Source organism: Humulus lupulus, chromosome 5, assembly GCF_963169125.1.
Source record: "Humulus lupulus chromosome 5, drHumLupu1.1, whole genome shotgun sequence".
NCBI lineage: Eukaryota > Viridiplantae > Streptophyta > Magnoliopsida > Rosales > Cannabaceae > Humulus > Humulus lupulus.
In genome coordinates this window covers 218896749-218903442 of record NC_084797.1, presented here as the reverse complement: position 1 = coordinate 218903442, position 6694 = coordinate 218896749, and the positions used below count along the sequence as shown (strand labels likewise).

Genomic DNA, 6694 nt, shown 5'->3' with positions numbered 1-6694 from the left:
GAAGGAAAAGTACCTGCAACAATGCACAATATGTTTCAATAGGATTAAAAAAAATATGAGGAACAAGTTTGAGAGAATACAATAATGAGCAAAGGAGAGAGTTATTGTGCAAACATTAAAACAATTAATAGACAAACGAAACCAAATATCTTTAATGGAAATGAAAATTAGTTTCACTTTCTTATATTTAATATAACTTGTAAATACTATAGATAAGAAAATGAAATTCAACACAAATCTACCAAAGACAACAAGTAGCTAACATTCTTTCAATACATATAAATACACAGATATAATAAACCCAACAACTATTTTTTTTAGGAAGACTAGTAGATGTTAGAATTGTAGAACACTCAACAAAAATGCATAAACATTAATATCTTAACATTTAAGCTACAATTAGAACAAGTTTTATCTTTCTTTCTTTCTCTACAAAAAGAAGAAATTAATTAAAATATCTAAAGAATATTCTATTGATTGTTTTTGCATATACAACAGTGACCAAAAAAAATTGTAATAGTATTGGGAGGGAGGGAATGAGCTTGTGAATATTCTTGTTCTTGATGTTGATGTAGTTTGAGTGACATGAAAACATGCATGCACAGACACATTTTGTACATTGATATCAAGGGAAACTATCCATAAACATAACACTTACTTTTTGGCAAGTCCACCCGTTGTTTATGTTCGTGGAGTGAATCCTGAATAACTGAAATCGACGAAACAAATAAGCATCGAGCCTGTGCATCAATATTCAGGATTACTCCAGCAGAATAAATGATCATTTAAGCTTGTTAAGGCATAAAGGACAATTACGAACTAGTATGAACAAAAAACGCCAAGTACAGAAACACTATACCAACTTCAACACCAGCAAAAACACTCTCCAGAAATTCAGAACCCGTGTAAATTGCTTTTATTGTACTCTTGTGGTCCTGAAAGATTGAAACAGAACTCATATAAACTGCTTTTATCATTAGGCAAAACTGATAAAATCTTCCTGCTTCAAACAATTGCTAACCCAGTAATTCAGAGAAAAAAACAGCAATAAAATCCAGACCAATCAACCCAGAATTCAATTCCAGCCAGAAAACAGTAAAGAGAGAGAGAGAAACAATTTAGTGCCCATCAAGTGTTCTTGTATCAAAGTTGGTAGATAACTTTAAGATGGAAGTACAACTTTAAGTTTTCTGAATCCAATCATAGTTTTGATTTGTTTTCTTTAATTAGTACCATATAATTCACTCCAAGTAGAATGAAATAGCTCACTTTACCTTTATATTTGGATATTAAATAGAACTCATCACAGAGTATATGACAAAAATAGAGCAAACTCATATAAGAAAGTAGATAATATGCCAATATTGTTTTAGTTAGTTTACATACAAAGTATTGGCTTATAAATGTATAAATCAAAATCAAAAGAACAAAAAACAAGTAAAATATTTTTCAACAGCCCAGAAATTGTCTATTTGATAAAAAATAATTGAGAACAAATAAATAATCCCATCATTTCATCACGAGAGAAACCTCTAAGAAACCAACTCCACCAAAAATTGACTTAATTTCTTTTCACCTACGAGAATCTCAGCTCAGTACATTATTAAAATTTCTTGAAAACCCAAATGCTGATATACATAAATTAGATTAATCAAAACATAGATATGGAAATTAAAGAGTAACATTAGATACCTGATAGAGATGAAATGCGGAGAACCAACGAAGAGAATTTAGGGGGTGAAGTTTTCTTTCTTTCTTTCCTTTCCGTTTTTCCTTTCCTTTTTTCCTGAGAATTCAGGGGAAAAAAAAAGAGTATGAAGAGCAAGCACTGTATTTGGGTTTATGATGGGAAGTGGGAACACTGAGCAATCACTAGAGATTTTTTCAGGAACCAAGTCAGATAGCAGTGAGTGTGAAGAGGATGCAATATTTCGTAACTGTTTTTATTCGTATCTAATAGATTTTGCTGATTTTTGGTTTGTATTCTACAATTGACATAATTGGGTAGTTAATAAAATTTATATAGATCTGGCTCCCCATTCCCCATAGTCTGTCTCACCAAATCATACCAGAGAGAATTTTGGTTCAGAATTTATTTTATTGGGTCTAAAATCTGGACTTGATTTCGAAATTCTGACAGGATGATTTACTTATTTGTATGTAACTCATACTCTGACGTAGAAAATAGGTGAATTTTTACTTTTTAAATTTTAGGTGGATTGGAGATCTAGACATATATGTAATTAAGATAGTGGGGTTGTTGAAAATATATAGAAGTTTCCAGGATTTTGATGAGGTATAAGGGTGTGGCTCTTCTAGTAATTGGGAATTTTAGCTGTGGGTTCATTTCAAATTTTATAGAAATTACTTGACCTGTGCGTTGTGGTGCCTAGTTGAGCTTGTTAGTGATATAAGGTTGTAAATTTTCTATCCTCTCCACGAATAAAAGCCTGGTATGTCTGTACTAAGATTACCTACCTTTAGTTGATTAAGAATGGCCAACACCAATTTCATTATTAGTCTGAAACTGGAACTAGATGATTGACCTTTGAGAATCGGACAAATGTTAAAACTATCTAATTACTGTCATTTTGAAATTTTCTTATTAGGCATCAACTGTGGAGAGGATAATGAAGAATGTGGTAATTCCTGCTAACACAACTAAACAGCAAGCACAACTACAAACTAATGCTAAATGTTAGCAATAATTAAAACTGATGCACAAGAACACAGAAATACCAATCAAACAGTCGAATGCTAAAGTATTGCTACAGCAATTATCTCAGCAAAACAGAAAAGAAAATAAAGCAAGAAACACAAACAGTTTTATACTGGTTCGGCCAAATGGTAGTTCCTACTTCCAGTTTCTCCCCTTTATTGATCTTGATACAATGTGTATACAACTCTTGATTACAGCAGCTCAATCTCTCAATGATCAAAACACCATGATCATGAACAAATACAAAAAAATACTCTCGGGAAAACTTTTGCCTCTCAAAACACTTGAGAACAAGAAAAGTGATTCTTGTTCAGACTTTAATCTCCTTAGCTATGATTCAGTATGAATCAATCTCACTAACTCATCATACTCTGTACTCCAAAGAGTTCTAACCATCGGTTTAAATAGAGAGCAAAAGACTAATCTAACCCGAGACTATTAACTAACTTAACCACCTTAACTATATTAACATTAACTTTTATATAGTTAAGACTTCTTGTTTCTTTTATGTGGATTACAAATACCACAAAGAATTTATGGCTTGAGATAACTAAGTTGAGGCGATCTTTGGAAGAATCCAGGTATACCCTTTACCATTCAATTACTAAAGAGAAAACTACAACATTTTTAAAAAAAATTCTATCTGTTCACATCTTTCTATGCCCCTTGGAGTTTCTTTTTGGTGTTTTCTATTACTTAACATCAGCACTATGCCCAGGTCAGAAACCGATTGCAGAGTCTTACAGAGAAACAAGCTCAAATTATTGAAGAAAACAAGTTATACATCAAGGAGTTAGAGGAAAGACAGAGAATTGTTTTTAAAAATGAGTTTAATGTATACAATTAGAAGAAACAAAAATGCATGCACTTACTTGCTGGGTAGAGGTGTACTTCGGAGCTGCTTGATTAACTGAGAGAGAGTGATCGGACGGGAGAGGCACCGACTGAGAGAACCGAGAGAGACCCTTGGCTGTGCTGACTGAGAGAACCGATATGCGGGTGGGAGAGGCGCTGGGTTCGTCTGGGTTCCTCTGAGAGAGATTCACAGTGAGCGGGTGGGAGAGGCACTGGGTTCGTCGGCGCTGGGTTCGTCTGGGTTCGTCTGAGAGTGATTTACAGTGAGCGGGTGGGAGAGGCACTGGGTTCGTCTGGGTTCCTCTGAGAGAGGGATTCACAGTGAGTGGGTGGGAGAGGCGAGTTCGTCTGGGTTCCTTTGAGAGAGAGATGGATTATGCTATGGAGTGAAAATGGAGAAAATGGGAGAGACGGGTAACGTGGGAAGAGAGAGACAGGCGGGAATGAGGGAGGGGAAATGGGTTTTTCTTTGTCTTTTCCTTTTTCAATTAAGCTGTTTTGACAAAAAAAAAAAGAACAACAATAAGCGCCAATAATGAAATAATACTCCCGCCAATTAAATGAACAGTGTGCTGTATAGATTATGTAACTTTTTAATAGCGTTTTTTTAATAATGTCCAAATGCAATGCTATTAATGAAGCTTTTTCTTGTAGTGTTTTCTTGCTAGGCCTTGGCTCACAGGTGCTACGTGGTGCAGGTAAAGGCAAGGGCAAGTTGGATCAGCCTGGATTGGAGAGCTCAGCGAGTGGAATGTACATGCCCAGTTTCTCAGCCGCCACGGTTGAGGTTTAGGCAGGGACGCGAGACCCAAAGACTGTCTATTTTTCCTTAATATGGCTAATGAGTACTCATATACCTTTGGAAGTTTGAAAACTTATTTTTAACTCTGTTTCTTTTGTGATCCTGTGTATGTATCGGTTTAATTATATAAAGTGAGTCTTTTGAGACCAAAACCTTTTTAACCCTAGCTCTTACATGTTTAATGACACGTTTTAAATTTTTTGACTTTATTAGCAAGTTTTGCACCTTTATAAGTACACAGTGTAGCAGTCTTGGCTATCCAGGGCGTTACAACTTAGTATCAGAGTGTCCTAGGTTTAAGGGTTCCTAAAGACAGGCTGTACATGTACATTCGCTGCTTGAGACAAGCTCAAATCAGGGTTCGGTAATGTGTATATGTGCTTATATGCCTGAGATGAGCTATGAATGTTGTTATTTACTGGATTATTAGGAAGCATGAGATACTGATAGGGCCTGGCCCTTGACTATGGTGTGAAAATATTGAGGCATGTTTATTAGCATTGCCATGCGTGTACATGAATATATGGATGATTGATTGTATATTGTGCATGGATGAATGCCTATTTTATAGCTATTGTGTAGTGAAATTGTAGGCGTGGTTTTGAGCAGCCAGTGCATGTGGATGGATGTTTATATGTTGAATCCTTGTGATTGGTTATGTTCCACTGGTGGATCTTGGAAAAGCTTTTACCCAGTCATCATGGTCTGACTGCCGAGTCGTTATTTGCAGATTGACTTGGATAGCTATGTGTCCAAGAAAATCTACACGACTAGCCCGCACTAGGTCCAGGACTGGTAGTGATGATCAGGGCCAGAATCCCCTGCCAGTCCCCGAGAACTGGCAGCAATTAATGGCTGATATGCAGGCTCGATTACAGAGTCAGGATGAGCATATTCGTATCCTGCGACAGCAGGCTCCATCAGGGAGTGCTGGCCCTATTGTACCATCTGCAGTGGTACCAGTTGTGCAGTCAGGGGAGGTTGGTAACAGATGGGAACCATTATATGAGCGGTTCAGGAAGCAGCAACCCCCAATTTTTGAGGGTGGATCGGATCCGTTAAAAGCCGAGCAGTGGCTAACTATGATCACTACAATTCTGGATTTTATGAGAATTGAGGGGCATGATAGAGTGGCCTACGCCACTTATATGTTGAGGGAGGATGTAAGCATCTGGTGGGAAGTGGCATCGCAGACCAGGGATGTTACCACTTTGACTTGGGAAGGTTTCAAAGATTTTTTTAGCCAGAAGTATTACAATGTTGCTGTCATGGCAGCAAAGGTCAATGAGTTTATGAGTCTGGTGCAGGGTAATATGACTGTTATTGAATATGCCCTGAAATTTTATAGGCTTGCGAAGTTTGCACCAGATCTTGTGCCTATTGATGCAACTAGGCAAGATCGTTTTATTAGGGGGCTTAATGCTATGATAGCCCAGGATGTCAGGATCACAACGGTACCTGGAGGAACAACTTATGCCCAGGCCGTTGAGAAGGCTCTTACTGCTGAGGAAGCGGAGAACAAGATATGGAGGGAGAGCGCAGTAAGGTGTGAGGGCCGCAGAGCGGTGCCTCCTTATTCAGGGGCGGAGGCCCCAGTGACTTCAAGAGAAAGACTCTTGACACTTCGATCGCTGCTGGTCCTGATAGGAGGGGTCGAGGTGGTCAGGATGGCCGTCAGGGGGGCGGCGAGGCATGGTGGACCTATCTAGAGTGCCCGAGGTGTAGAAGACGTCATTTGGGCGAGTGTCGGGCCAAGGCATGCTTTGTGTGCGGGGCAGTAGGGCATCTCAGGAAAGATTGCCTAACCGTGAAGAAAGGTGAAGTGGGAAAGGTGGATAGCTTGACTCCAGCTCGAGTATTCACCTTGACTGAGGTAGAGGCTGAGGCTAGTCCCTCGGTAGTGACAGGTCAGCTTTCTAGCGCTGGCTTTCCTTTTATAGTGTTGATTGATTCTAGTGCTACACATTCTTTTGTTTCTAGTAGAGTGATTGATAGATTGTGTAGACCTAGTGAGTATCGGACTGCAGGGTTTGGGACTTTATTGCCTACAGGGGAGCTGGTAGTTTCTAGGAGATCGATTAGGGCACTGCCAGTGATGGTTGATAGTAGGGAACTCTCGGTGGATCAGATTGAGTTATATTTGGAGGATTTCGATATGATCTTAGGGATGGATTGGTTGACCAGGAATGGTGCTACGATTGATTGCAGGAAGAAGATGGTTACTTTTGAGCCTGAGGGCGAGGACCGTTTTGTTTTTGTGGGTGCGATGTCTGGACCCCGCGTACCCATGATTTAAGTATTGAGATCCAGAGACTTGT

The 6694-nt window shown here is 38.6% G+C and overlaps 1 long non-coding RNA gene across 1 annotated transcript; it reads right to left on the bottom strand.

Moving 5' to 3' along the window:
* Positions 1-672: 672 nt before the first annotated feature.
* LOC133833977 (uncharacterized) lies at positions 673-889 on the bottom strand. Its single transcript, XR_009893245.1, has 2 exons — positions 860-889; positions 673-740 (listed from the first exon to the last, which is right to left on the bottom strand). It is a non-coding gene; the product is annotated as an uncharacterized LOC133833977 (long non-coding RNA).
* Between the last annotated feature and the right edge of the window lie 5805 nt (positions 890-6694).